The following is a 27,732-nucleotide window of genomic DNA, read 5'->3' as shown; positions in this document are numbered from 1 at the left end:
AACACCCTTCAGCATCTGTATTTTATTCTAGCCTATTGCTTGTCCTATAATACTGCTGGTGTGGCCAATGGGAAAGAGTTGACATTAGGGAGCTGCTTCTGGCACAATGCCGGTTCCCAAAAGTCACCAAAATATGGTCATAGTAGGATAAGATCTGAATTATTACATGGCTCATATACGAGCCACATTTATCAGGGGATTTTTTCTTTATGTTGTGTACTTTTTAACTTTAATAAAAATCCTGAATACGTCAAAATCAAGAATATTCTGCTATACTAGATTATTTTTTTAATATGAAATTTATTGTCAAATTGGTTTCCATACAACACCAAGTGCTCATCCCAACAGGTGCCCTCCTCAATGCCCCTCACCCACCCTATATTAAATTCTATACTTTTGTTTTCCCATTTAGATCATTAATCAGAATGGAATTGTGTTTTGTGTACTCTATAAGGTAGGAATCCATTTTCTTTTCTCTTTTTTCCTCCCATGTGAATAACCAATCGCTCCAGTACCATTTGTTGATCATCTTCACGCATCTGCAGCACCACTCTGTCATATACCCTGTTGATCTAAAAATAATAGATCCTGTTCTTTTATATTGGTTTATTTATCCATCCATGCTCCATGTCACACTGCTTTATTTATCATATATCTTTATAATATATCCTGATACCTGAAGAATAAGTGGTCAAACCTTCTTCTCTTCCAAGGTCATCTTAGTTACCAAATTGCTTTCAAATAAATGTTGGGATCATAGTATCACTTTTACAAAAAAAATATACATAATGAGGTTTTGACTTAAATTCCATAAAACTTGTAGATCTATTTGAAAATAATTGAAATCTTTGCTGTATTGAGTGTCCCAACCAATTAACATAGGATATCCATTTATTTAGGCCTACCTTAATGTCTTTTAATAAAGTTACACATTTTTCTTCAGGAAGATTTTTGTGTATCTGCATTAAAATGTGTTTGTTGTTTATTTTAGATTTTTGTGGCTGATATGCTTCTAAAATTTCATTATCTACTTCTTCCATTATTGCTAATACATAGAAATACAATAATTTTCTACATTTATGTTTCATTGCAGAAACTTGGTAAACTGTCTTATTAATTCTAATAATTTATTGTTTAGATTTTTCCATTTAAAATCTTACCTAATGCTGGTATTGGTGCTCCTGGTTCTCAGACTTTTGGAGTTGGACTGAATTATGCCACCAGCCTCTCTGGTTCTCCTCCAGTCTGTGGATGGCAGATTGTGGACTTCTCAGCCTCTGTAACCATGTGAGCCAATTCTTATAATAAATTATCTATGTACCTATGTGTCTGTCTATCTATTTATCTATCTATCTATCTATCTATCCATCCATCCATCCAATTGTTTCTGTTTCTCTGGAGAATCCTTCCTAATACAGAACCAAGTTCTTCCCCAAATCTTCCACATACGATCCCAGCCCAGGCCACAACTTTACTATAGTCTTGGGAGATTTTGAACAGAGAAACCAGACAAGGCTCGCCAGACTTCTGACATACAGAACTGTGAGATAATTCATGAGCTTTGTTTTGAGCAGCTAAGTTGTGGTAATTTGTTACACAGCAATGGAAAACTAATACACCCAATATTTTCTGATTTCTAGTTAAATCACCTTAGTCACATACTGTTATAAACTTTTTGGCATTTGTGGAGACATGTTTATGGCCCAGTGTGTGGCCCACTTCAGTAAATGTGTGGTGCATTCTTGACAAAAATATGTACTCTGCAAATGTTGTATGCGGTTACACACACACACACACATAAACACATTCTTTTGGTAAAACTTATTCATATTTTTCACATCTTCTCTTTTGTATTTTTTGAAGTTTGCTTGCTTCTGCCTGTTTAACTTATCAACTCCTTAAAAATGTTCATTAAAATCTCCAATTATGCTGGTAAAATTTTACATTATTAAAGTCATCATTATTAACTGTGGTCCGTGAATCAGCTTCAGGGTGTCTGTGAACCTACTGAAGTTGTATGTACTATATTTAGACATGTGCACATATCTTTTTGTAGAAGGCTGTAGTCCTCATAAGACCCAGCTGAAGACCCATACCCAGTAATAAAGAAAAGTAGTTCCTCTACAATTTCTTTATAAATTGAATGAACTAACCATAAACTATGCTTAATATTAAGCACAACTAAGGAATGAATAGAAAAATGACTAATATTATTCTATGTAAAAAGAAAGCATTGAAAATTTGAATTTATGTAACCTGGAAGTGAAGTGTTCTGGAATCAATCATTCTCAAACTTTAGTGCATTTAAGTATACCCTTCTTAATATTCTGATTTAATAAGCCTCGATGAAGTCAAACTTAATATCAATTCTTAATAATATTAATCCTTAATAAGCATCTCAAATGTTTTTGAGACTGGTTCAAGAACAACAGTTGAAACGCATTGCCTTAAAATCTTTCAACGTGCACAAAGAATATGGTAGCCCTCTTAAGCCTTATTATAACTGAGAAACGTATTTACTTCCCCCTCTTACCTGTTCCATTTGAATATGTTTCTCTCTGAAAGGAAGCTATTGGACCATAAAGCATTTCAAATTTCTTTGGCTTCTTCAAGAACACCTATCCCATAGAGATGGTCATGTCCATATGCTAGTGGCACAAGCTCTCTCAGGGAGAATGTACCTAAAGAGAAGGGCTAAAAGTTAAAAGAATTAGCAGTGAACACTTAGACAGTTTTGTTTTTATAGAAAGAGGTCTCAGCACATAAATTGTTCTGAAACTTCACTTAGAAATCAGATTGGACACCAGTGGCCCCACTTTTTGATGATTTCCAAGTCTGAGTAGATAGAAGCATGTATAGTACTTTGCTGACTACACTAACTCCCCTGCCATCCATAAACTATCTCCCTAAATGAAAACATCAGTTTAAAAAGCCCTAAATTTGCAAATAAGATATTGATTAACTACATTTCAAACATAGTACATTTTGTAAATGACCTCACTTTGTGTTCATCGAAGACTTCAAATAAAGGATTGCTATAAGATTAGTCATTTGCATATTGATAAATACCTATATAATGGACAACTAAGGGTGTAAAGTGCCCTGGATATCCACAAGCATCTCGGAGAAGGTCATTATTATGAAGTAGGATGCTGCACTGTGCATTGGCGTTTGGCTTTGAAGTCAGATAATGTGGGTTTTAATCCTTGCTATATTCCTTGCTGATATATGTTCCTGAATTGATTACCAACCCTTTTGAACCTCAGTGTCTTCCTGTGAACAACATGTAGAATGATACCTACCTTGCCAGATAATGCAGATTAATGACTTCATACCATAACCAATAATAATAATTTGTGGTGCTTTATAATTTTATAACAAATTTTTACATATCATGATTATTTAATTTCTGTCTAACCTTGTGAGGCAGATTTTTTTTTCACTTTCTTTATTAAGAAACTCATGTTCAGGCAGACTGATGACTTTCCCAATGTCAAGAAGCCAGAAGGCATTGAGCCTAGTAAGGACCCCAAGTATTTTGACTTCACATTCAAATTTCTTTTCATTAGGCTATACTAGTTTTCTTTGAAATACGTACATACTTAATAATACACTATTTTTAACCAAATACAGCTAATATTTAGTCTGTAATATGTATAAACTGCACAACGCTAAGGTAGGTAAAATATGATACCTATCTACTAATTCATTTGGTAAATAAGTAGACATTGTTTCTGTTTATTATTTTTGCCAATCTAAAACGTTATGGTTTAGGATGCCTGCCTGGCTCAGTCGGTAGAGCATGTGACCCTTGATCTCAGGGTTGTAAGTTTGAGTCCCACCCTGGAGGCAGAGATTACTTAAAAATAAAATTTTCAGAAAGAAAAAGTAAAACATTATGGATTATTATCCAAAATATAATTTTGTAATTACAACATCATATAATTGAAATACTCACCATTTTTCACGCGTATGTTTGAATTTATCTTTAAATAACAGTGCAGTTAGAGTTGCTCTTTCAACCCTTGCATTGTTTAAATTACTCTGGGTCTAATTTATTTGGATACCGCATTTATCACCCTCTTTGCTTTCATCTACACTGTTTCTCAGTGACAGCTCAAAGCAAAACTGCTTTTCAGAAATGAACATGCACTTACATTGACTAAGAGCTGTTATGTTATATATTCCTGAGATTTCCAGAGTTAATTTGGACAGTGTTGTTAGTAGTGATTAAATGCCACATGAATTTTACTGACTGAGTATGTGCATGTTAAGACTGTGACCAATTAAATACACTGAAACAGCAAACTGTAAGTAAAAACTGGAGTCAATCAAGGAATTTGAGTTCACTCCCCACTTAACTGACTGGTTGTTGTCGTGTCATATAAACACAGTCTTAGTTTACTCCTTTGTGCTGATGGGGTTGACATGAGTAAAACTTAATTTAAAAACTTAAGAAAGACTAGAAGTTCCTTTGACAGTTGTTGGAAGTTTTTCAACTCCCCTTCTCTTTCTGGGCTGTTGCATCAGTGACTGTGGTTTTGACTCACTGACAATTGGAAGAAACTTGAGAAGAAATTCTGCAGGCTGTCATTTCTTCTCTATTAGAGCTAATCGCTGTCGAACTGTTGGCAACATCATTTGGCTTAAGACCGTGGTGAAGCTTAAACTGAGTATCATTTACTCCCAGGCTGCCTAACACTATTGCTTTGATATAGTTGTTGGGAAGAAATATGCAGAAAATATGCAGGTTTTATTGGAGTTTGAGTTATGCCTCTTGAGCAGAAATATTTTATGATTTTTTAAGTGATAAGAAACATGAGAAGCTTCGTGGGGAATTGAATTTTAATCAAAGAATCTGACTCAAAGTCTTTAGCTATTGTAAAAATCAGAGCTTTTTCTCTGCCACTTAGAAGTATATTTTTTCATGTGCACGGTAGCCTGCTTTATTGCTAAAAATCTTTCGAAGTTTGATCTTTAAAAATGCATATAGTAATCCCACACACTGGCCCAAACAATGTCTTGGAGAGAGTAACTTCTCATTCTTGACTGAAAGAATAAGATAACTTATAAAAGGTAATAATTACTTGATCATTATTATTAGGAGACCCTCGCCTGACTGATGGGTTCATGAGAACAATGTACTGTGATATGTTTTTGGATGGTGACTTCATGGAAGAGTCTAGAGTTCTCAGGAGGATGACTGAATACTCATCTAACCTTAGTCCTGGCTAGCCTCATTCAGGCTGGGTCTTCTACTTAATCCAACTCATGTTGTGTGACTGCTTTTCAAACGCACAATGAAAAATAAAATGGATTTATTACTTCTAAATAGATGGATCCTTTTACTTTTGTATTAGTTGTAGACTTTTTAAGCTGAAGGGGTTATGGAAATCTAATTTACTCATATAGCGTTGAAGAAACAGACACGAAGGTTGTGACTTGCTCAAGGTCACACAACTGGAGATGGAGCCAGGGCTAAAATCCAAATCTGCACAAGAGCTCTTTTTTCAAAGCAACAAGGCCAATGTTAAGTGCTTTTCATCATCAGAGAGTAGGGCAGAAAAGTGAGGTCGCTTTTCAAATTGAACTTTTTCTTTCCTTACTATGGTCTGAAATACCAGAAGTAGGGCATGTTTGATTATCAATCCTGACTTATCCATATGTATTTGTTTTAAAAATGGTAACCCTTGGGGCGCCTGGGTGGCTCAGTTGGTTGAGCGTCCGACTTCGGCTCAGGTCGACTCCACCTCCAGTTGTGTGACCTTGAGCAAGTAACAACCTTCGTGTCTGTTTCTTCAATGCTATATGAGTAAATTAGATTTCCCTAACCTCTGTGCTGACAGCTCAGAGCCCGGAGCCTGCTTCGGATTCTGTGTCTCCCTCTCTTTCTGCCCCTAACCCACTCACATTCTGTCTCTGTCTCTCTCAAAAATAAATAAACATTAAAAAAAAACTGGTAACCCTTGTTGCGTTAGAGTGTGCGAGCCTACATGGTCACGCTATAATTCACTGAGAATTTGGGACAGATAAGGTATTTACTGGAAAGCCATCTTTCACTCAGCTTTTACATGAATCCATTTATCTATAGCACTAAATTTCATATCTGTCAAACTCTTCTCTTCATGTTAGCTAAAACTAAAGCTAAACAAGATTTGGAAGTTTCAAAGCAACATCAGCTAAACTGATAAGACTAATGGCTGACATAAGTAACTAAATGGCATGGGTGAATGGTCACCATGTAAACCATACATATAAAAATCACAGGTACCACTTTTACTGAGTGCTCCCATTTCAAAGAAGGGAGTTTTGAAAGGATATAGAACTCACAAGAATGCTTATGAGAGTATTTAAACAAAAATGAATATTTACCATCTACCCTGGAAAGCAGAAGAAGATGCACAAAGGCAGGTAACGTCAAGAAAAGAATCAAGTATTTGACCGGGGATCAGCATATTGTGTTTTGATGGAATATAAAGAGTGGGTGTCCAGGTGGTGCTGCCTAGTAGAGGGGCTTGAGGGAGCTTTCATCATCCTGGGGGAGGTCTCCCAACCCTATGTGAATTCCTATAGGCAGTCCTAAGGCCATCCTTAGGAGGTAATGTCATTACAAAAGCAGCAAAGGAAAACATTTTATACTTAAAACAATTTTAAGAACAGAGAGAGAGGAAAAAGGAGAAGAAGGAGGAGAAGAAGTGGTAAAGGAAAAGAGGGAGGGAGGTAGTGGAAGAAAGAGGCAAAGAGAAAGAGAGAATATCAATCTGTGAAATTTGTGCACCTAAGAAATTAAGGCCCTAACCAGGATAGGATGACCTTGAGTCTTGACTCAAGGTCAAGGTCAAGTCATTGTGACCTTGGCTTAAAAACAATTTATAAAAAATAGAAGTAATGTGCTCTTTAAAAAACAGAGGAACGCACATTTAGCAAATTTCTCTCTGTCTAGGAATTTTGCAAGGCTGACACAAACTACCAAGTTCTTGCCTGAGAGTTATAATGTGATGCCTTTATCAAAACAAAGTCAGGAACCATCACCCAACCTCTCAGCTTTCTGATATTATTGACAGGTTAGAAGAAAGTTCTTTTTAAAAACTGCTGCATTAGATTTGCTAAATGGTTCGGGCATGTAGTCAACAACAAAGCAAGTAGAAAGAAGCAACATTGCTTACAAGAGACTATTAATTCTTCCCTGTCTTAAAGAAATAAGATTGAGTAACCAGCTCCAGCTTGCCATGGTCTCTATTTAAAAGGATAGCATGTAACAGAAAACTGCCTTGGCAAACTGAACAGGACAGTTTTCTGGGTTCAATCATTTTGTAAGTCAGTTAGCTTTGTTGTGCTCTAAATTCTGGCTAACCATTTCCCCCATGTATACTGTTGGTTGGAGGCAGAAAGTGGAATAACATGTAAAAAAATCAAATCCATCCCTACTACTGCAAAAGCAAATAAATGCGCTCAAAATATATATTCTACATAGGTTCATGGTTGGCTGGTAGCATTGTCTTGTTAGCAAAAATAAAATGTCTTTTCAAAAAAAAACCTTAGAAATTAAAATCAAATGTATCTAGGTCATTGTTTTCTTAAATAGAATACACATCCAGACTATGCATATCGTAGCTTGTGGGAGAACCCACAGGAAGATACATTTGACTCAGTTAACACATTTTTTAATGTTTCCACATGAGCAACAGGAAGCAATATTTATAGCTTCTTTACTGGTAGTGGAGCCTTATATATTGGCTTCAATCAAGCATTGCCTCCACCCCTAAGACTCTTTTTTTAACTCTAAGACTTCATAAACGCATACATACACAGTTTTAATTTGAATTAAAAATAGGTTCTTGGATGAAAAATGTCATACATTTTTGTATAAATGTGTAAGTAACACTTAGCTAAAGATAGAATGTAAAATTTCTTATAAGTGGAACAAACATATATCCAGGTATAGTTTTACATTTAGAGCCACAGTTAAACTACCACATTTGCTTCCCTAAGGGGTTCTGTGAAGCGTTTACCCCAAATCGTCAAAGTGTATGGAACCTCTTAGGTCGTTGTTGAAATATGTATGAAGTTACAGCCCTTTGAAAATGTGATTTAGCCTGTTGAGCTCAATGGTCCTAGAGGAAGAGTCACATTCAGCATGATTAATGAAGGACAGCTATAACCCCAGGAAGCTCCAGAAAGGAGAGAACCTGCTTGTTCAGCAAGCGCAGGGACTTTCTCTGGTTCTCCCAGAATAATGAGTAAAGCAAATCAAATTCCCTCAGTTTCCCAAGGTCCAGATGTAATGAGTGACACCTCATTTTGTCCAGCAGTGCAACTGTGTGCATCCTCTATGATTCCTGACTTAAGTTGACGCAAACATCCAGAGGAAGAGCTGGATCCCTTGTGGGGGGCGGGTGGGAGTGGGGGCACACATTTCAAGCTTGAAATACTAAGCCCTGAAAACTTTCAGCTGAAATACTAAGGCCTGAAATTATCAGATGGACATTGGCATAAGAATTCTAGAAGAGAGAAAGGCAGGCTTCAGGCTCAACAGAATGGGCTGTTTGAGGGTTAGTTGCTGAACCATTGATAGGATAACAGAATGTTAAATTAAGTTTTGTTGCTATAACGACCAAACAAGTGGCCCATTAAGAGTTGATCCTGGTCAGTAATCCAATCTGTTGTCCAGAGTATGAGTGTTTTGGCTGTCCCTAAAACTAATTCCACCAGGAGACCCTTGGATTGGTGCCATCAGGCTTCAAAATATTGAGAAAGGACAAGTCTGAGGCCCTTGGTTTCTTTCCTGAGTGTGGAATGGCATGAAAGCAAAACAATTTGTATATTTGTTTTCTATTTTTGATCTCCAGTTATGGCACTTGGCATTTTGGGGGCACCTCAAAAGTAAAATGAATACTTTTTGTTGGATTTAAATCAAGTAGAGAAAGGCCAACGATGAAGGGGCTTTCTTTGCTCCAATCACACCTCAAAAAGTTGCATTTATTTACAAGCATCAGAGCTACCAGTAGAAACATAAAAAGTAAACCTAACAGTGCAAGTGCTTAAACCTGCTAGTAATCAGTGAAATGCAAATTAAAATGATAATAAATGATAATAGTGAGATTGGGCCAAAAGATCACGCAGCTGTGCAAGTTGTCAGGAGAGTGGCATTGTAAATCCGTAGAGTGGTTTTGAAATGCGATCTGACAGTAAATTTTAAGAACTAGAAAATATTGCCCTACCTCTGAAAACTTCACCCTACGGAAAGAGTTCACAAGAAGAAAAAAATTACATTTGCAGAAAAGTTTATGGCAGTGGGATTGGGTTATGCTTGTAAAAATGTGGGAGGATCTGAAATGTTAAACCTTAGAGAAATTGACAAATAAGATCATGGTGCTCGATAGAATATTACTTAGCAGACATGAAAGTCATAAATCTGGAGACAATGGGGCAATATGAAAAACGTTAAGTGAAGAAAGAGGCATATGAAATCTCGACATTCTCTATGATTACAATATGTGGTATATGTTTACGAATGGACACGAAATGAAATGGAACAGAACAAATAAAAACAGTTGTGTTTAAATAGAGAAAATTGGGGCTAATACAAATGGAGTCATAAATGTATCTCTTTGGAATTCACCAGGTATAAGATTGTAATGTAGTTATAACACTAAATGAACTCAAAATGTTCTTTTGTAAACCTTGGAGCATTTTGAATTTGAGATTACAGAATAATGAGAAACATAAACCTAAAAATACTCCTTAGAACTACATTTTCACTTTCTCAGTACAACCCCTCTAATAAAATGTTTAACTTATTTTTTTATTACAAAAGTAACACATATTACTCAGGAAAGATATACACAAACAGGACGATCGATAATTCATCCTCACACTGTGTCTCATTTTATTCCAACCCTCCTCGTCCTTTTCTTTTACAAAAATGAGATCCTACCATGAATACAATTTAGTGATTTTATACAAAATGGTCGGCATTTTTTAAGCAAACTTTTATTGTTAAGCAGTTAGTTTCTTTCCTTTTTTCCATGACTTACTATCAGCTAGTAGCAGTTACCATTTATTAATTCGGTCAATGTGCCAGTAAACTGTATGTACTATTAGCTGTAGGGCAAATATCAAGTAGCTAATCTGATAGATATCGTAGTCCCACCTTTATACAGAAATGAAAGAGCTGAAGTGCAGGGAGTCAATTTGCTCAAAATTACATGGTGAGTAAACGACAGTGGTGGGAATCCAAAGCAGCTCTGACTGCAGAACAGGAGCTCTTCAACACGAAGGTGTCTGTGATGAGCAATACCGCACTTACAATGGGGCAATCGTGAAGGTTGCACAAGGGCTCAAGTCTCAGCTCTCCTTCTTCCAAGCCCCTGGCTTCTTGCTCTGTAAATCTCTTTCCAGAGACTGGAACTGGCCAAGCATGCAGTGTCACCAGGCAGATACCCCTGCCTAGACCTGGTCCACAGTGGCTCAGTGTCCTTGTTTCCTGGCTTTGGCACTCTCTCCCACCTTCAACCAAATGCCCCAGGGTGCTTCAGGACTCACAGCTTGAGGTTATCTCTTAGATGGGCCCTGGCTGTAGCAGAGTGACTGACTGTGGATGACTCCTTCCGGCCAGAGTAGTATTTTTTTTATAGGATCATGAGAGATTCTGTTAGATCTTGTTCTCTCATCTTAAGATTTATTATAATTGATATTTTTACCATGGCTGAGCCAGTCTTACCATATTCTACTAATTCTGGAGAATCTCATTATCAAAGCATCAAAGATATGAAATGAATATCAAGACAATAATTGAACTCCCCTTGGCCTGCATTGTATCATCCTTCTTTTGCATCCCAACAGGCTTGACCCAGGCTTCTCCAAAGAGACCTCTCCTTTCATTATCTTTGCTCTGCTGTCGATCCATAAGGCAACTGGTAACCACTTTCTTCTGTCTCCATCAGGCAGATCTGGGTTGGATCCCAATTCTGTCTCATACCAGTCCTACTAGTGCCTTACTAACTCTCCATCTCTTTATCTGTAAAACAATTATATCAACATCTAATTCATGTAGTTTATTAATATTGTCTAGAGCCTTACCTGGCACACATAGGTGCTTGGAGATTATAGATACATGTATATGCTTTATTTTCTTTCCACTTGAACAGAAGCTAGTGTTCAGTCATTCTCAAAACTGCCCTCTCTGTACCTGAGATTTCCTAGTCTTCTTTACTCTGTGTCCTACTCATCATGCACATTCCTAGCCTTTAGTGGCTGTCACCATCTGCTTTCCATGCTTCCACTCCAGCACTGTTAACTGAAGCATTATGGTGGCAGTTACTAACTCATGTTTCATAATCTGTGCTCTCTGACTTCAGCCTGTTGGTCCTCATTGCAGTGCTTTCTTTTTCTCCTATAAAGCCAAAATTCCTATAGTAACTACCCAAAATTTCCATGCTTCTAAAGATCTCAATTGCATACATACCTTCCTTACTCTCAACAGATGATCTGTCCTCCCGTGATAAAGATCACCACTGTACAGAAAAGACCACAGCAACATAGTATCTTTCTAAAGCATTCCTTTTAGAACTATCTTTTCCCTCCCAAAAGCCATTTGATGTCTATCCTCACATGCAGAGCAAGATTATGATCATGATTTTGGTTTGGCTTTATTTCCAGGTTATGAACCCCACATTTCAGCCGATCTGAACAAGAACCCCAAATCCCTTCCTTTTCCACCTTTGATCTATATATACTGTGACCATTCTTTTTTTTTTACAATGTCATTCCCCAGCATTTTCTTAGTATCAGAATTCTGCCCATCCTTCAGCATCCTAATTAAAATTTCATATGCTCCAAAAAACCTTCTGTGATTACTCCAGCTCACTATCCTATTTTAAAACATATGGCCCTTTGTTCTAATTTTAGGGTGCATTCCACCTTTTATTATGTCATTTGTCATATTTCATCCTTCCTCTGTGACTATAAGCTCCTTAAAAGAATGCAACCATGAGTTACATACGTTTATAGATTCTTAGGAAGCCATTGTTGAAAGCAGTACACAGCCAAGGAAAAGGGCAGGTTTTGAGGACCCCAGCTGCTCTTTTCCCTCTCTCTGTCTTTGAAGTCTCTTTGAAGTGAAAGAAACGTCTTCCCAGAGAAAAGCTCCCCAGAGAGACAGGTCAAATGAGGATCAGGTCTTGTGTGAGCCAGTGGGGATCATCGGAACTGACAAGACAAAGCAGAGGGAAGAGGAAACCCTTGAAATGTGGTCCAGAGGGCTTTGCTGTCTCCTATTGCTAAACAGTGTCAGTGACCCTGTAACATTCTCTGGGGCTGAGAAGTTGCTTCATTCCCAACCTTTGGGTTTTGCAGATTATCAAGAAAAACCTCCCTCTGCTTGGAACTTGATTTACAGTGATCTCAGCTTAAGTGTCTTACAAATCGAGAAATACAAATACTAGTCAATATATACAACATCATACCCTTTTTCTAAAAGACCTTGAGTTAAGTACAGAAATAATAAGGGGCCAGAAAGGGGGACAGAATAAGCATTTGTTCAAAATGTGTGTGTGTTGGGGTGTGTATATATATATGTGTGTGTGTGTGTGTGTGTGTGTGTGTGTGTGTATATGCATATATTGAGAGTGTGTATATCATCCTTTATACAAGCAGCAGCATCTAGGGAACAAGAAGTTTGTCTTCTTTTAGATCTCATCTTATACATGGAAACCTTTGGGCCTAGTATAATCTTCCACCATAATGTTGGACTAAACCTTCCAATAAAAATAAGGCCTGACTTCTTAAAGCAAAATGCTATAAAATATTGGATTTCTCATTGCATGTTTCTTGGATATAAATAGTTTTTAGAAACTTTTCTCCGCAGAAAATGAAAAGAGATCTGAATACATCTTTTCTGAGTATCCCATTTACAATCAGGAAGGTGCCTCTTTACCGCTCTTTCTATGAAACAGTGACATCTACTGCTCAGTAGGGCTAATCCTGGGGGATGTTCTAAGACCATTTTTCAGCTCCAGAGGCAGGACCACAGTCACAGTCTCTTTGATCTCCCCATTCTGCAGAAACGCCTCCACAACACTGTCATGTTAGAACCTCTACACCAGCTGAATTCCCTTCATTCTGAGTTAGTTTATTTCTTCCGTAACAATTCTGTCAGAAAATATTTGCTGGTATTAAGCCCAAACTTGTTTCTTTTTAACTTGGAACTTTTTCTAGCTGTATCCTTGGAGTAGTGTTTAAGAGGTAATATTCCCTTTCCATACCACAGCCCTAGACACAGAGAGATGTGTTATCCCCTCAAAGTTTCTTCTTCTTCTTCTTCTTCTTCTTCTTCTTCTTCTTCTTCATCTAAACAGTCTCACTTCTTCCAGCCTTCCTGGATCTTATTTCAAGCCCCTCTCTACAACTTTCCTATTCTCTACATGTGCTCCTATTGGTGCACATACATTAGAGAAATAAAAGTGTACATGCCACAAAAGGTCTGTCATTACATCAATAATTGACTCCACCCTTTGTTAAATAGCACTATGATGTAGTGGGTAAGTGAGTGGAGTTTGAAGAAGGAAGATCTGCGTCAACCCTGGCTCCCCTACATGAGACACAGGTCCTATGCAACCACTCCAAACCTTTATTTTCTCAGCTATAACATGAACGAGACAATAATAACCACCTAGTAGGTTTGCTCTAAGGTTTAAGCGCTAATCAACAAAGCATCATTGTGTGAAGAGCACTTAACACCATTCCTCACAGCTATTCAGTGAGTACTCAATAAATGGAAGCCCTCTTGTTACTAAACAGCTGCTGCCAGGCTATATAAACAAATATGAGAAAATTCAAGGAGAAATGGGGAGTAAGAAGCAATAGAGGAAATAGAAAAAAAAACAGAAGAATGTACAACATGTTTTAAATTAGCTATACAATGTAAAGTTTCTTAAAGTCTGGGCCAATTTTATGCATATCCCATGTGCCAAGTTCATATCCAGTGTCTGGCATATAAAAGGAGATTAGTAAGTGTTTTCTGGATGAATGAACTTCATATAGATCAAAATATACTATACACCAATAGAGGAAAACATCATAAAGTTAGTATTATAGTGACATTTCCTGTATGAAATGTGATACAATATAAAAAGCCAAAATATAGCAGATGTTGAGCCATGCCTAGGTTGCATGGTACATTTAATAACCTGAAAGAAGTTACTCATTCAGCAATTTTTATTCATTTGGAAACTGCTGGATCCATAGTGTATGCATATGTTAAGCCCTTTTCTACATAAACATCATCAACAAAAATTCATTTTTAATGACTACCAATGTTTAAGCATAGGTGCTAAGAATATAAAGTAGAAATAATCATTTATTCCCTGGAAGAGTGTACAATGTAGTTAAGAAAATAATTCAGGCACATACAATGATCGCTAAAAGCACAAAGGGTAAAAGAATTGTATAGCCAGTAGTGGTCCAACCAACCCAGCAGATGTTTCCTATTAAACCAATGAAATAGTTTTCCATTCTTTGTGATTCAGGTCTGCCAATTTTGGTTTTTTATTCCTCTGGTAAGCCAGGTAAAGTGTCCAGAGAAAGAAAGAAAAATAGGAGAATTTAAATGTATTTGAATGAACTTTGAGATGGTTCATAATTCACTTGCTGAACACAGGGCACACAGAGAATTAAAGTTCTTCAGTGGTCTAAGGAAAGTATGCTGGCATCCTAGGCAAAGGGATTGTGTTTTCCTGTTCACTAGGTTTTCAGTGCACCTCTCTTTGGTCTCATCATTTGCGTGATGTAGAGAGGAATAATTTTGCTGTCTAAATAACATGAGAATAATACGAAATGGGAGAAGAAAAAGGGCCTGAAAATCTTGCTATGCAAATGCAGGTTGATATTGTCTCTTGTTATTATTCTCTTGTGAGGAGAAGCACATTCTCCTGCCCATCCAAAGAGCTCATGCATGAGCAGGGTTCCTCTCATACCTCTTCTGTGAGTCCTCTCTTAACAAAACAATCTGTAGTCCACTTTTTAAAAATGAACCTTAAGACACATTGAATGGATCTGTACACCGAAAATAATGGTTTCGTCAGTCTTAATGGTTGATATAGATTTTTTTTAGTGTTTATTTATTTTGAGAGAAGGAGAGAGAGAGCGAGCTGGGGAGGGGCAGAGAGAGAGGGAGAGAGAGAATCCCAAATAGGTTCTGCACTCTCATGAACTGTGAGATCATGACCTGAGCTGAGATCAAGAGTCGGACACTTAACTGAGCCACCCAGGCACGCTGATGTGGATTCTGATATAATCAAGTAACTGCAATAGTCAATATTGATCATGCGAGTTGCGAAAATAAATATTTTGGATGGATATGTAGCAGTTTAATTGTGTGGTACTATACACGGTGGGTTTTAAATAATTTACACACTTGCACACACAGAAAAGTCTATTATTGACCATAAAAATTCCCCAAATTCTATGTCCAGCATGTCCTTATCTGTAATAAAAATGCATCTTTATGAAAGGGGAGTGACTCTGGCTGTCTAGTACCATCAACCTGTGAAAACAAAGAATATTAAAATTCTGTTATCTCCTTACTCCCATCTACTGACAGACAAATCTCTTCCTTTTCTTTGATCTTTCTAGTTGTTTTCAGATAGTTCCAGGAATGCCCGACACATGAAGGCAACTCACCTGCCTCCACTCTGATCTATTCGTGGTTTGTTACCTGCAAACTACCTGAGGAGGACCCTGGTCACAGCCAGCCATAGCTGCGCTGCACCAGTACAGGTGAGCTGGGGCCACCTCCTTGATATCTTCTGGGTACCAACAATGCACTGTGGAGGTGAGAATGGCTCAGTCTTTACTAAAGAACCTACACAGTGCTGCTTGTGCCTGAGTCTTTCTTTCATGAAGGACATGTGCTTCTGCTCCAGCTATATGTAGGCATACCGTATCCAGAACACTCTAGAATAGAAGCCATTCCCTTTCCACTGTTGCTATAATCTTTCATCTTTATCCAATGAAAAATATTAAATTCTGCTTTCCTTCAGCCTGAAAGAAAAGCTTCTTCTATACACACAAGGGCATACAGCTAGATGTCCAGCAAAGTCATTATTTTAACAAAGAATTAGACCTTAAATCGCAGTTTTGGATCATCAAGAAAACCCTGTTAAAGGTATTACTCATGAAACAGGTAAAATCTTACCAAGATTGCTGTGGGTACATATCTATAAAGTGAATTTTATTTCCCAACTATTTTAAATATAAAATCTGACTTGCCTTACTTAATTAAAACTTTCTGCAAGGAGAACATACATATCAAAATTTCAGATTTTCTGCATAGACTATCATGTCACCTTTGAATAAAGACAACTTTATTTCTTCCTTCCCAATCTGTATACCTTCTGTTCCCTTTTCTGGTCATTCTGCATTAACTAGGACTTCCAGAGCAATGTTGAAAAACAGTGTTGATAGGAAACATCCTTTATTTGTTTCTAGTTTTAATGGGAAAAAAAAGACTTCAAGACTTACCGTAAAGTGACAGTAGTTGAGGCTCCCAGGTGGCTCAGTCGATTAAGTGTCTGACTTCAGCTCAGGTCATGATTTCACAGTTGGTGAGTTCGAGCTCTGTGCTGAAGCAGCTTGGAAACTGCTTCAGATTCTGTGTCTCCCCCCTCTCTGTTCCTCCCTGCTCGCAATCTGTCTCTCTCTCAAAAATAAATAAACATTAAAAAAAAATTAAAAAAATAAAGTGACACTAAGCAAGATAGTGTGGTATTGGCAAAAGACAAATAGATCAATGGAACAGAATAGAGAGTCCAGAAATTGACCCACATAAATATAGGCAACTGTTTTTTGATAACAGAGCAAAAGCAATGCAATGGAGAAAAGATAGTCTTTTAACAAATGGTGCTGAAACAAGTGGACATTCCTGTGTTGAAGAAGAAGGAGGAGGAGGAGGAGGAGGAGGAGGAGGGGAGGGGGAGGGGGAGTGGGAGGGGGAGGAGGAGTAGAAGAAGAAGAAAGGGGAATCTAGAACAGCTTTCACAAAAGTTAACCCTTCACAAAAATTAACTCAAAATGGATCATAGATCTAAATGTAAGATACAAAGCTATAAAACCCCTAGAAGATAACATAGGGAAAAACCTAGATGACCTTGGGTATGGCAATGACTTTTTAGATATAATATCAAAGGTAGAATCCATAAAGAGAAGAATTGGTAAGCTGGACTCCATTAAAATTTAAAATACCTGCTCTGTAAAAGACTTTGTCAAGAAAATGAAAAGACAAACCACAGACCAGGAGAAAATATTGGCAGATGACATACCTGATAAAGGACTGTTACCAAAAATACATGAAGAAATCTTCAAATTCAACAAAAAGAACACAAACAACCTGTTGGGAAAGACATTCTCATGAGGAGTCTTTCTCCTCCCACTTTACTGCGTATGGATGGGCCTTGGGCCTGGAACATTTCCTTACCAAGAGATAGAAAACCCTCTTTGCTGGACTTGACCTTGTGTGAGACTATCTTTCTTTGTTTCAGGCTCAATGAGTACTCTGTCTCTTTTTAAAGAGTAGGCATTGTCTGTCATCCACTTGGAGAAGACAGGGTTCCTTCTCCACTGTGGCAGCAGAGGGGGAAAGATCCTCTGACCGTGGGGGACTGACACCCACTATTGAAGCTGATCTTGCTCGGTCTCTCCTCTATGTAAGTAAAATGTTGTTCCATCCAGTGCTTGACTGTGTTATGATTTCCTTAGTGACTCTGAAACCAAGAAGCAATGGGAAGAATTGTTTGGACTTCCATTCCTGGTGGGTGGCATGGTGATGCTTTTTACTCTCCTCTACATATAGATGCCCATCTCCCTTCCCCTGGGATTGGTACCTGGTATGCGGTACCCATCTTGACACCATGTGATTAAAAGTGAGCCAAAGACTTTTAACAGACTCCTCACCTAGGAAGATATATCAATGGCAAATAAGCATGCGAACAGATGTTTCACATCATAAGGCATCAGGGAAATGCAAATTACAACAGTGACCTACCACCACGCACCTATTAGAATGGCCAAAATCTAGAGCACTGACAGCACCAAATGCTGGTGAGGATGTGGAGCAGCAGGAACCCACTCACTGTTGCTGGGATGCAAAATGGTACAGCCATTTTGGAAAACAGTTTGGCAGTTTCTAACAAAACCAAACATATTCTTACCAGACGATCCAGCATTCACACTGCTTGGTGTTTACTTAAATGAGATGAAAACATATCCACACAAAAGAAGTGCACATGGATGTTTATAGCAGCTTTATTCATAATTGCTAAAACTTAGAAGCAACCAAAACATCCTTCAGCAGGTCAATGGGTAAATAAACTGTGTATGTTTGTATGTATGTGTGTGTGTACACATATATATATGTGTGTATATATATATATATATATATATATATATATATATATATAAAATGAGTGTGTGTGTGTGTAATAGATATTATTTGGCCATAAAAAAGAATGAAATCTTGCCATTTGCCATGACATAAATGGAGCTAGAGAGTAGAATACTAAGCAAACTAAGTCAATCAGAGAAAGGCAAATACCATATGATTTCACTCATATGTGAAATTTAAGGAACAAAATAAATGAGCAAAGGAAGAGACAGAGAGAGAGGCGGGGGGGAACCAAGAAATAGACTTAACTCTAGTGAACAAACTGATGGTTACCAGAAGGGAGGTGAGAGGTAGGGATGGGGGAAATAGAGGTTGGGGATTGATGAGTAGACCTATTATTATGAAAAATGAAATAAAACAAAATGATTTTTTAAATATCTGTTACAATTTATTTCAGTGTATCTTTGCTTGAAGGACAATTATTCAGATGGGGTATAGAAAGTCAAGTACAGATTGAGTCAAACTCCTGAAGACTCCATTTGAATCAGATGATCTGGATAATTGAATAGGCAAGTAAGCAGCAGCACTAGAATTTCAGGCAAATTTTAGACGAGTTAGATCTTGAATCTGAGGTCTTACTTTCCTAGTCACAGCAACAATTAGGCTTGTTTGTCCTAAAAAGTTGGGTAGCCAAACTAAGCTGAACTTCACAAGACCATCCTTCACCATTAGGTGAAAGGATCTCATTACATACCTGTGAGCTATTTTGGTTGAGGTGAACATAAACATTATCATATTTGCTAAGATTCTTTAAATTCTTTGCGGGAATCCCAAGTCATATAATATCAAGTATTGTTCAAAGAAAAATGACTGAATGCTAAGGAGACTTAGGAAGGCTTACATAAAGTCAGTACATTAGAGTAGAAAAATACTAAAACAAAAATAAGTGTACAATCAAGAGAAGAGAAAGAAAATCATGAGAATTTTGGAAGGGAGAATATGCAGAGCCTCTTCTAAGTCAATCTTCAAAAAGGAACGTGTCATATCATTGTAGTCATTACTACAAACCTGCTAAGGGAGCTCTTTGGGAAAATTGAAAATAAACATATCAGCAATTCCCAGTAACATGGGTTTGAAGATCAAATATTGGCCACAAGAATAAAAATGTCAGGCAAACAGCAAACTAAAATGAATGTCTAACAGTTGCTATGCTTTAGAAGTCAAGCAGAAATTAGAGAAAATGGAGAACATAGGTTAAAGAAGAGAATTAATGTGGCAAAATGGGGAATGCATCCCATACGAATGATTATTAAGCAAAACCTGCCATCCTTCTCTGAATGAGCTGGACAAGAACCAGTAAAGGCCCAAGAGTCTTCATTACATTCAGCTATGTAACTTGTAAGTAAGGAATCTCGATTTTATGGTTAGTGCTGTACACATACTAAAGCACTTAATAATGATATTGACATTGCCGATCCATTGATGTATATTAATGATTGAATGTTAGAAATTGGTCACATCAAGGTCCATGAACAAAATTGCAAAAGAAAAATTTTTCTTAAGGGAGAAAACAGATTTATAAACTTTAACTTCTGGAGCCTTCATGAGAAATAGCGAGATGTAATTTTAGAGAATGTCCTTCCAGACGATTGCAAACACTTGTCTTTAAAAAGTGACCTACCTGTTATACAAATGGCAATGAAGAGTTTAATATTGTTTAGTGTATTCTATTGGAAATTGCTCAAACTGTAGAATCAGGAAGCTGAGGTTATTCACTGCTTGTTATTATACAAATTGTACAAGTAATTTACCCTCTGTGAATCTCAAGTTCCTCATCTGTAAAATGGGGATGATAAAAGTAGTTACTTTATAGTGTTCTATCAGGGAATAATATATGCACAGTGCCTAATTCATGTCTAGTTAGCACTGGACACTGAAGGGAGATAAACTTTATAAAGAACCTGCAACTATTCTAATAACAATGAGTATCAGGAAAGTTCTGGAATTTGGCCAAGATGTCATGAAGAGATATTTTACCCAACGAGAAGGTTAGATTCAGCATAGAATAAAAGTTATTGGAACAAGTAAATCTATTTCATTATAACATCCCAATGAATTCAAATTCTTCAATCAACCAGTCACAAATATATGTTTATTTAATATATGCTCTAAATAATAGCAACTTCTCAATTTATTCAATATCCCAAAGAATAAGACTTTTGAAACATGAATACAGTCTCATAGGAGAACAAAACGTGTGCCTAAGAGGATATATAAGGCATTCTTACACAGGAAGCCTTCCTAATACATTTCAAATGTTTCTGCTATTAAAAGAGAGATGCTTAGTTTTTTTCCTCTAGAACATTGCATTAATGACAGGGGGCATCTTTTTCTATAATCATTCCAGTACAATCCGAATAACCAACAGGTACAGAAATTGGTTTCACTGAAAGGAAAGGAATCCAAATTGTGAGAAGTAGAATGGTACTATCACAATCTTTGTTTTCTATTGAATATAAGAACAAAACTGAAACATCAAAAAAACCCTCATGCTGTCTTCTGCCACAGAGAGAATTCTTTGAAAATTCTGTCTTTATGTCATTTGTTCAACAGCATCGTCAGAGCACTGCAGAGTGAGTTCTATGGAATACAGGAGTAAGGGAATGACAATAACTTGCTGTCCCATAATTTAAGACCCCCACTGTTACCAGCTGCTGCTGCTCCCTTTCTTACTAACAGGAAGGTATGTTTCAAGCAGAGGTCTCACTAAAGATCACAATCCCAGTAATACTTAGCCCACATAACCCTATTTATATGTAAACTCTGAGCAATAAGTATCCTATTGACCTGTAGCATAAAGGAACTTTTGCAAGAAAATTTAATGAAAAAGAAAGTATTGATTATTCTTTTGGTATTAAGCCAGTATCTCAAGTCGTCTGCTTACAAAGAACATCGGCTAGTGGGCTATGCTTTTTAGACCAGGAATTTTACTGAATGAGAGAGTTATAGTATCATTTCATATGCCTTAATGGTTAAACATGGCCTCTTCTTATTGGACTCAAAAGAAAATGTTTATTTAGTTTACCACCTTTTTTAAAAGTTTATTTATTTATTTTGAGTGACAGCAGGTGCATATGCACACGCAAACATGCACACAAGGAAGGGAGAGACACAGAGAGAGGGAGAGAGAGAATCCCAAGTAGCCTCCATGCTGTCAGCACAGAGTCCCAGGGTAGGGGATGGGGGTGGTGGTATCCATCTCATGAATCGTGAGATCATGACCTGAGCCAAAACCAAGAGTCTGACCGACTGAACTACCCAGGTTCCCCAATAGTAATACATCATCTTGATCAATTTCACATCCACTGTGAAAAAACTTTATTTAATTTAATGCTGATAACATTTTGTGCATGCAACCAAATTCTTAATCTTTGCCATAAAAATATGAAAGGATCATATATAAAACAACTTAGCCTTCCTTGTGTTAAGCTTCTAGAAATAAATGATGTGAAACCTACAATATCACATGAACTCATAAGTCTTAAAAATCCTACGTTCACTAGCATGAACCAAAATCAGGTAACTTGTGTCCTTTACTAGGTAAAGAGTTCCAGGATGAAGGCTGGTATAGACAATGAACAGAGCAGATGTATATTAGTGAAAGAGATAACAATCCTGTGTGTGATACTTTTTCCCCTTTACATAGGCAGACTACATACATGGAATAGCATTCATTCATTACTCATTCATCCAACAAATATTCATTGACTTCCTATCAAATGCCTGGCTCTGTGCTGCATAACAGAGATGCAAAGATATTCACCTCTGCACAATGCCTGTACTTAAGAATTTACAGTTAGGGAAAATAAAGACTCTAATGCGCCTGGGTTTTGTGTCTCATCTAAGTACTGAAAAGAGTTGTGCAAAAAGAACTTTGGATTAAATAATTTTGTTGGTGTCAACTCATCCAGAACAGGAAGGGATTGAATCAGATAGTCTTTTTCTTTCCTTTCAGCTCTTGAAATTTTATGATTTTTTTTACATCTACACACAAGCTGTAAAACTATACACTGATTTTTCAATAATAAAAATTATTTGTTCTGGTCTATTGACCATAAAAATATACCTCTCTCTTTTTCAATGTCACAAAGATAATGCTTTGTAAAGTATTCCCCAATATATTGTTATAAAATTTAATATTTGTATTCTTATTATTTTAAATTTTAGTTTACTGTTTTCTATATAATTGTTTTAATTTTTATATAAAGCTGATGCTAGTGCTATCACTATTAAAGATGATCAGTCTTAAAATTAAAACTGAGGAAGGTATAGAAATCACTGATCTGTCACAATTTGAATCTGGCTTCCAATGGTGGGGGAGGAGGGCTGCATTGGAGGGCTCTTTTATTTCAGTTCAGTTCAGATAACATCTATTCTGGGGGCTATAATAGGTCTTCGTGTATGGTGATGAACAAGCAGATAATTATTTTGAAAGAATAAGATACCTGTGGCTAGTAAATATTCCTAAAATATTTTCTGCACAGGAGAGATTCTTGGCTCTAAGGTGAATCATTGCATAGAGGCACATATATAAATAGACAAATGGTATAATGTGATCACACACCCTGCTGAGATCCTACTGTGTGACAGTTAACTGACCTATTCAACCACCCACATAAACAAACTACCACGAGTGCCAAAACATTCCATCATGGGTTTTTCAGCCGCTTCCAGAATTAGCCCAGATTGATACCAGTTTTCTTCTTCTGTCCTCTTGCTCTTTGCACTCATTTGTCTAGTTCTCAGATTCCCATTTGACATTAGACTTTGGCTTCTAATGCTTGGCTCAAGATCCTTAGCTGCTTTTAGACAAAATTTCCTGGTTATTCCCTGTCAAAGATGATTCTCGAATTTGCCCTTGCAATTCGAGTAAATAGCCATGTCTATTCACATATGTGCCTCTATGTAAGTATGGTAAGCCATGGATAAGTGACACTACTGACATCACTGTCACCTCAGACTCACATGGAGCCCTGGAGCCAAATCTCCAGAAGAAGCTACACACCAGACATATTTGAATCACTTTTTTATATGAGGCTTCATGACTTAGTCCCCGTCATCTTCCTACAGACATTCTCCTACCAACATAATGTGTTCTACAGTGAAACCCTGCTTGTCATCCCCCTAAATACCTCCTGTGCTCTTGTACTTCTGACTTTTTGTATGTTGGAATGTGTTCTATACTTTCTTCTTATTCCAGGGATTCCTACATGTCCTTCAAAGTCAGCTCAAGTATAATTTCCTTTTGGAAGCATTCTGCTATCTTCATGCCAGGTAAGGTGATCTTCATCTGGACCCCATGTCAGTTAATTTGCTGTTCAATCATTGTTTCACTTTCTCACCTGTTTTTCAAATATACTCAGAGTTTTAGAGCATTTGACTGCAAATATACTATAGAGTCTTAGGCAGCTTGTTCATCTCTGAATCCCTGGTGCCCAGGACAGAGCCTGGAATGGATTACATGCTTCATTTAAGTGGGGATTGAGTGCGTGGATACATTCATAACAAAGGATCCTTGACTGCTAAATGTCACATTCTTGGAACTGTTCGTGGGTTCATGGGTTCGTGGGTTTGTGTCAGAAATAGTTCCATTTTTCCCATTTATAATTACAGTGTATTCTCCTGCTCCTTGCTTTTCTCCTGTTTTCATTGAGAATAAATATTGAATATGTGGATTTTTCCCCCATGGAGTTTGGGGATGTTTCTTTGTTTGCATGCTTGTGACATTCCTCTCTTCTGGTGGGATACCAGTATTCATTCAATCAACCATTTTTAGGTGTAGGAAGTAATTTACAAAGCACCACAAGTACTACATCATGATTATTCCACTCTCCGTTTATTATGGCAATACCTTCTTTCCACCACCTCGCTTCATCAGATCTTCCATTGGAGACCTTCAAATTCAGCATAATCCTTCACTGCTGGAGATTTATAGCCTACTCCTGAAATTAGCCATTCTCATACATTAGCTTGGGGCATCTCAAATTTGTTCAGGTGGCAAAACGCCTGGAAGAATGATGCATGCTGATGTATTGAACTCTGATTTAAAGGAGAAGTAATATGAGTTATAGATAACATGGCTGTATTATATGCATACAATTTAAAAATCACAGACTGAATGCACACATCTTTGGAAAAGAAGCAAGTTGGTGAATTAGACATATTTATTGCAGTCATTTATCTTTTATTTCTATTTGTTGTGGAAAAAATGGAATAGAAATGTTTTACAATAAAAAAATATCCTAGTGAAGACTCAGTTCTTAGGGTGAGCCAAATTCCTCCCTGGATAAAAGGTAATTTGCATATTTCAGAGTGTGTAATTAGGTTACGTCTTGTGAAGTGGTTTGTCAAAATATGTTTCTGTAGAACACATATATTTCTATAGAACACATATACAAACATATCCACTTAACTGAAATATATATATTTTTCCAATTTATAGGTAAAGCTAATGAATATTATTTGGTTCCTTTTGTGGGGATATTTTTCAAGTTTATTTATTTATTTTGAGAGAGAGAGAGAGAGAGCACAAGTTGGGGAGGGGCAGAGAGAGAGAGAGAGAGAGAGAGAATCCTAGGCAGACTTTGTGTTGATCAGGAGGAGTGGGGGGTGGGGGGACATGGCGGGCACTCTAGCTAACAAACCCTGACATCATGACCTCAGCCAAAATCAGAAGTTCAACACTTAACCAACTGAGCCACCAGCACCCCTGTGTTTTTATCTTAGGGTTTTTCTTCAGTTTTTGATTCTTTCCATGTCACTGGCTAGCAGAGGACAATTGAGTTTACAAGTAATAAATGATTGCTATTGCCAACTCCATAATGATAGTAATAGTAATGACTACCCTTAATCATCTGTTTTATATGCACATAGTATTATGTTAAAACTTCTTTTTATATACTTTATATATAGAATGTACTCTCACTAACACTAGAGAATTATATTTCCATTTTACAGATGAGGAAACTGAGGTTATAGAGGCTAAATAACTTGCTTAATGCCTCTTAAAGTTTATGCTCCTTCTTCATAATTCTCTTGCCCAGAATTTCAGGTACTCTCTGGACACTGTACTGAAGTGGACAGAGGAGAATATTATAATTAAATCTCTTTGTGATATTGTATAATAAAAAGATTAACCCAAAACTTTTCGGACTGTGTTCTATAAAGCTACTATTTTGTTTCCTTTTTTCTTTTTTAAGTTTATTTATTTATTTTAGAGAGATAGAGACAGCATGAGTAGAGGAGGGACAGAGAGAGATAGAGACACAGAATCCAAAGCAGGTTCTAGGCTCTGAGCTGTGAGCACAGAGCCCAACGTGGGGCTCAAACTCATGAAACCATGAGATCATGACTTGACCTGAAACCAAGAGTCGGACACTTAACTGACTGAGCCACCCAAGTTCCCCTGTTATTTCTAGTTTTGGTAGAGTGGGTCATTCTTTTCATTTTTGTAAGGTAGCAAGATATGCATTGAACTTAAATACTTTTGATGATGGTCTGTTGCAACAAAGGTTTTGTGGTCTTAGCTATGTTTTTTCAGATAGTTCTAGGTTTAGCTGTTCTCTTTTAAGGTCTGTATTCATCACTGGTGGGATGCTGACTCGAGTGGTTTTGTTCTAACACATAAAGCTGAGTTAAAAGCAGGTGAAGTTAGGAATGTACGAACTGGGACCCAACTCATGGAATATTATATTTTTCCCCTTACAAAAGAAATAGAGTTCTCTGGGTTTATAGCCACCCAGGAAGTTTATTGACACATCTAATTCTGAACATCATTTAGATAAATCATTGAGTTTGCCCAGTCCTACCACATGATTTGTGATGCTTTCCAGTGCCTCTGGCTTCAGAAATCAATGAATGGCTTATGTTTATCAACATATGCCATTCTTTATCTATGACAGACAGAGTATGGGAAGTAGATTCTTGTTAATTTTTAATAAGATTCACAAATAACATCCCTCTGGGGCACAGAAAAGAATATAGCTGTGCAGAGGGTTTATTCTAAGATACATTAAAAACCCACATCAAATATACATCAAAACATATAGTAAAGTACTCATAGGTATAGTCCAAAGAGCTAAGTAGCTGTCCAAAAGAGCATCAGTTTGCTTAAAATGTGTCTCAGGGAGGGTGCGCCCATGAGGTACAGCTAGCCATCTGTGGTTTTCCATTAATATGGAGCTGGCATGAACCCTTTGGTAAGCAGACCTCCAATAGGCCTGCTCTCTGCTTTCCCAGCATGACTGGGAAGGTCACAACTGTGAACAAATGCTCCTCTCCCTTCTTCATTTTGTGGTGCATTATGGTTTAGTGCACCCTTAGTGGCTTGTGGACAGCCTCATGTCATTTTTAAAAAGCTATGCATGAGAACTACGTACTGACGACAGGTATAGGAAATAGGAAATAGAAATAGGAAATGACGACAAGGTGTAACACAGAGGAACATTGCTAAAATACTTACATTAAAGGACAGAATAATGTCTTCCTGATGCTGTTGGATATTATTGATCTCATGCCTTTTGATGTTATTTAAGATTTGACACCCCTGTTACCTTTATGATAGGTAAAGTCTCCCTCATCTACTCCCTCTCTTTAACATTGAAGTTAATCAGAGTTCGATATCTTATCCCATTGCTCTTTTCTCTTCACACACTGCTGAGGAGTTATCTGATTTAGTCTGTCTTTATCTTCCACGTATATACTTTTGCTTTCAGCTCTAGCATCTATTCTGTGATTCAGTCATAGAAGCCTAAATATAGGCTGTGCACCTGCACTTGATACTACCTCCAAGTCAGAATATCACAAACAGTTCCCACTATCTCTGCACTCCCTACTCTGATTCTCCTAGTTGGTGGTCTGATCTTCTCCAGGAAGATGAAAGTCATTCTTGACTCAGCTCTCTCCTACATATACCTCATTCAATCCATCACCAAGCCATGCCAATTATTTCTTCATAATGTTTCTGGAATGTACTCCCTTCCTGTTCCTCTATATACCTACTTCTACTGGCCAAGCAGAAGCCTTCACCATCTCTTGCCTACACAATTTCAGTTTCTACCTGTTTTCTTTCACTCCTATTTTGCTCAAACTCTTTAATCAATCCTCTGCGCAAAGCCAAAGTGGTCTTTACAATGTATATTTGACCACAGCACTCTTGTCCTTAAAACACTTAAACTCTACATTGACTGTGGGATAAAGTTTAAATTCCTTAGACTGGCACATGAATGCCTTTATGTCCTGAGGCAGTCTTTTTCTACATCCAGTTTCTCCTCACTCTTAACTTCATATTTAAC

At 37.2% G+C, this 27,732-nt stretch overlaps 1 protein-coding gene and 2 long non-coding RNA genes across 4 annotated transcripts in view; 1 reads left to right on the top strand and 2 right to left on the bottom strand.

The window, feature by feature from the left end:
- Positions 1-338: 338 nt before the first annotated feature.
- On the bottom strand, positions 339-16,933 carry LOC132694071 (uncharacterized). 2 transcript variants are annotated; one of them, XR_009617151.3, is made up of 4 exons: positions 16,522-16,933; positions 2,534-2,694; positions 1,161-1,277; positions 339-572 (listed from the first exon to the last, which is right to left on the bottom strand). It is a non-coding gene; the product is annotated as an uncharacterized LOC132694071 (long non-coding RNA). The 2 variants fall into 2 exon arrangements; XR_009617150.3 differs by having other exon boundaries at positions 2,534-2,681.
- LOC132694072 (uncharacterized) lies at positions 8,913-13,457 on the bottom strand. The gene is made up of 3 exons (XR_009617152.3): positions 13,266-13,457; positions 12,005-12,210; positions 8,913-11,020 (listed from the first exon to the last, which is right to left on the bottom strand). It is a non-coding gene; the product is annotated as an uncharacterized LOC132694072 (long non-coding RNA).
- PTPRR (protein tyrosine phosphatase receptor type R) overlaps positions 13,572-27,732 on the top strand; it is a 274,918-nt gene continuing 260,757 nt past the window's right edge. The window contains exons 1-5 of the mRNA XM_060656975.3: positions 13,572-13,759; positions 15,634-15,777; positions 17,538-17,702; positions 20,993-21,122; positions 23,640-23,713. The gene's annotated coding sequence lies outside the window, so the exon portion shown is untranslated. The remainder of the gene's footprint in view (positions 13,760-15,633; positions 15,778-17,537; positions 17,703-20,992; positions 21,123-23,639; positions 23,714-27,732) is intronic.

Source organism: Panthera onca, chromosome B4 (genome assembly GCF_046562875.1).
Source record: "Panthera onca isolate mPanOnc1 chromosome B4, mPanOnc1 haplotype 2, whole genome shotgun sequence".
NCBI classification, from domain to species: Eukaryota; Metazoa; Chordata; class Mammalia; order Carnivora; family Felidae; genus Panthera; species Panthera onca.
This window is presented reverse-complemented; position numbering and strand designations above follow the sequence as displayed.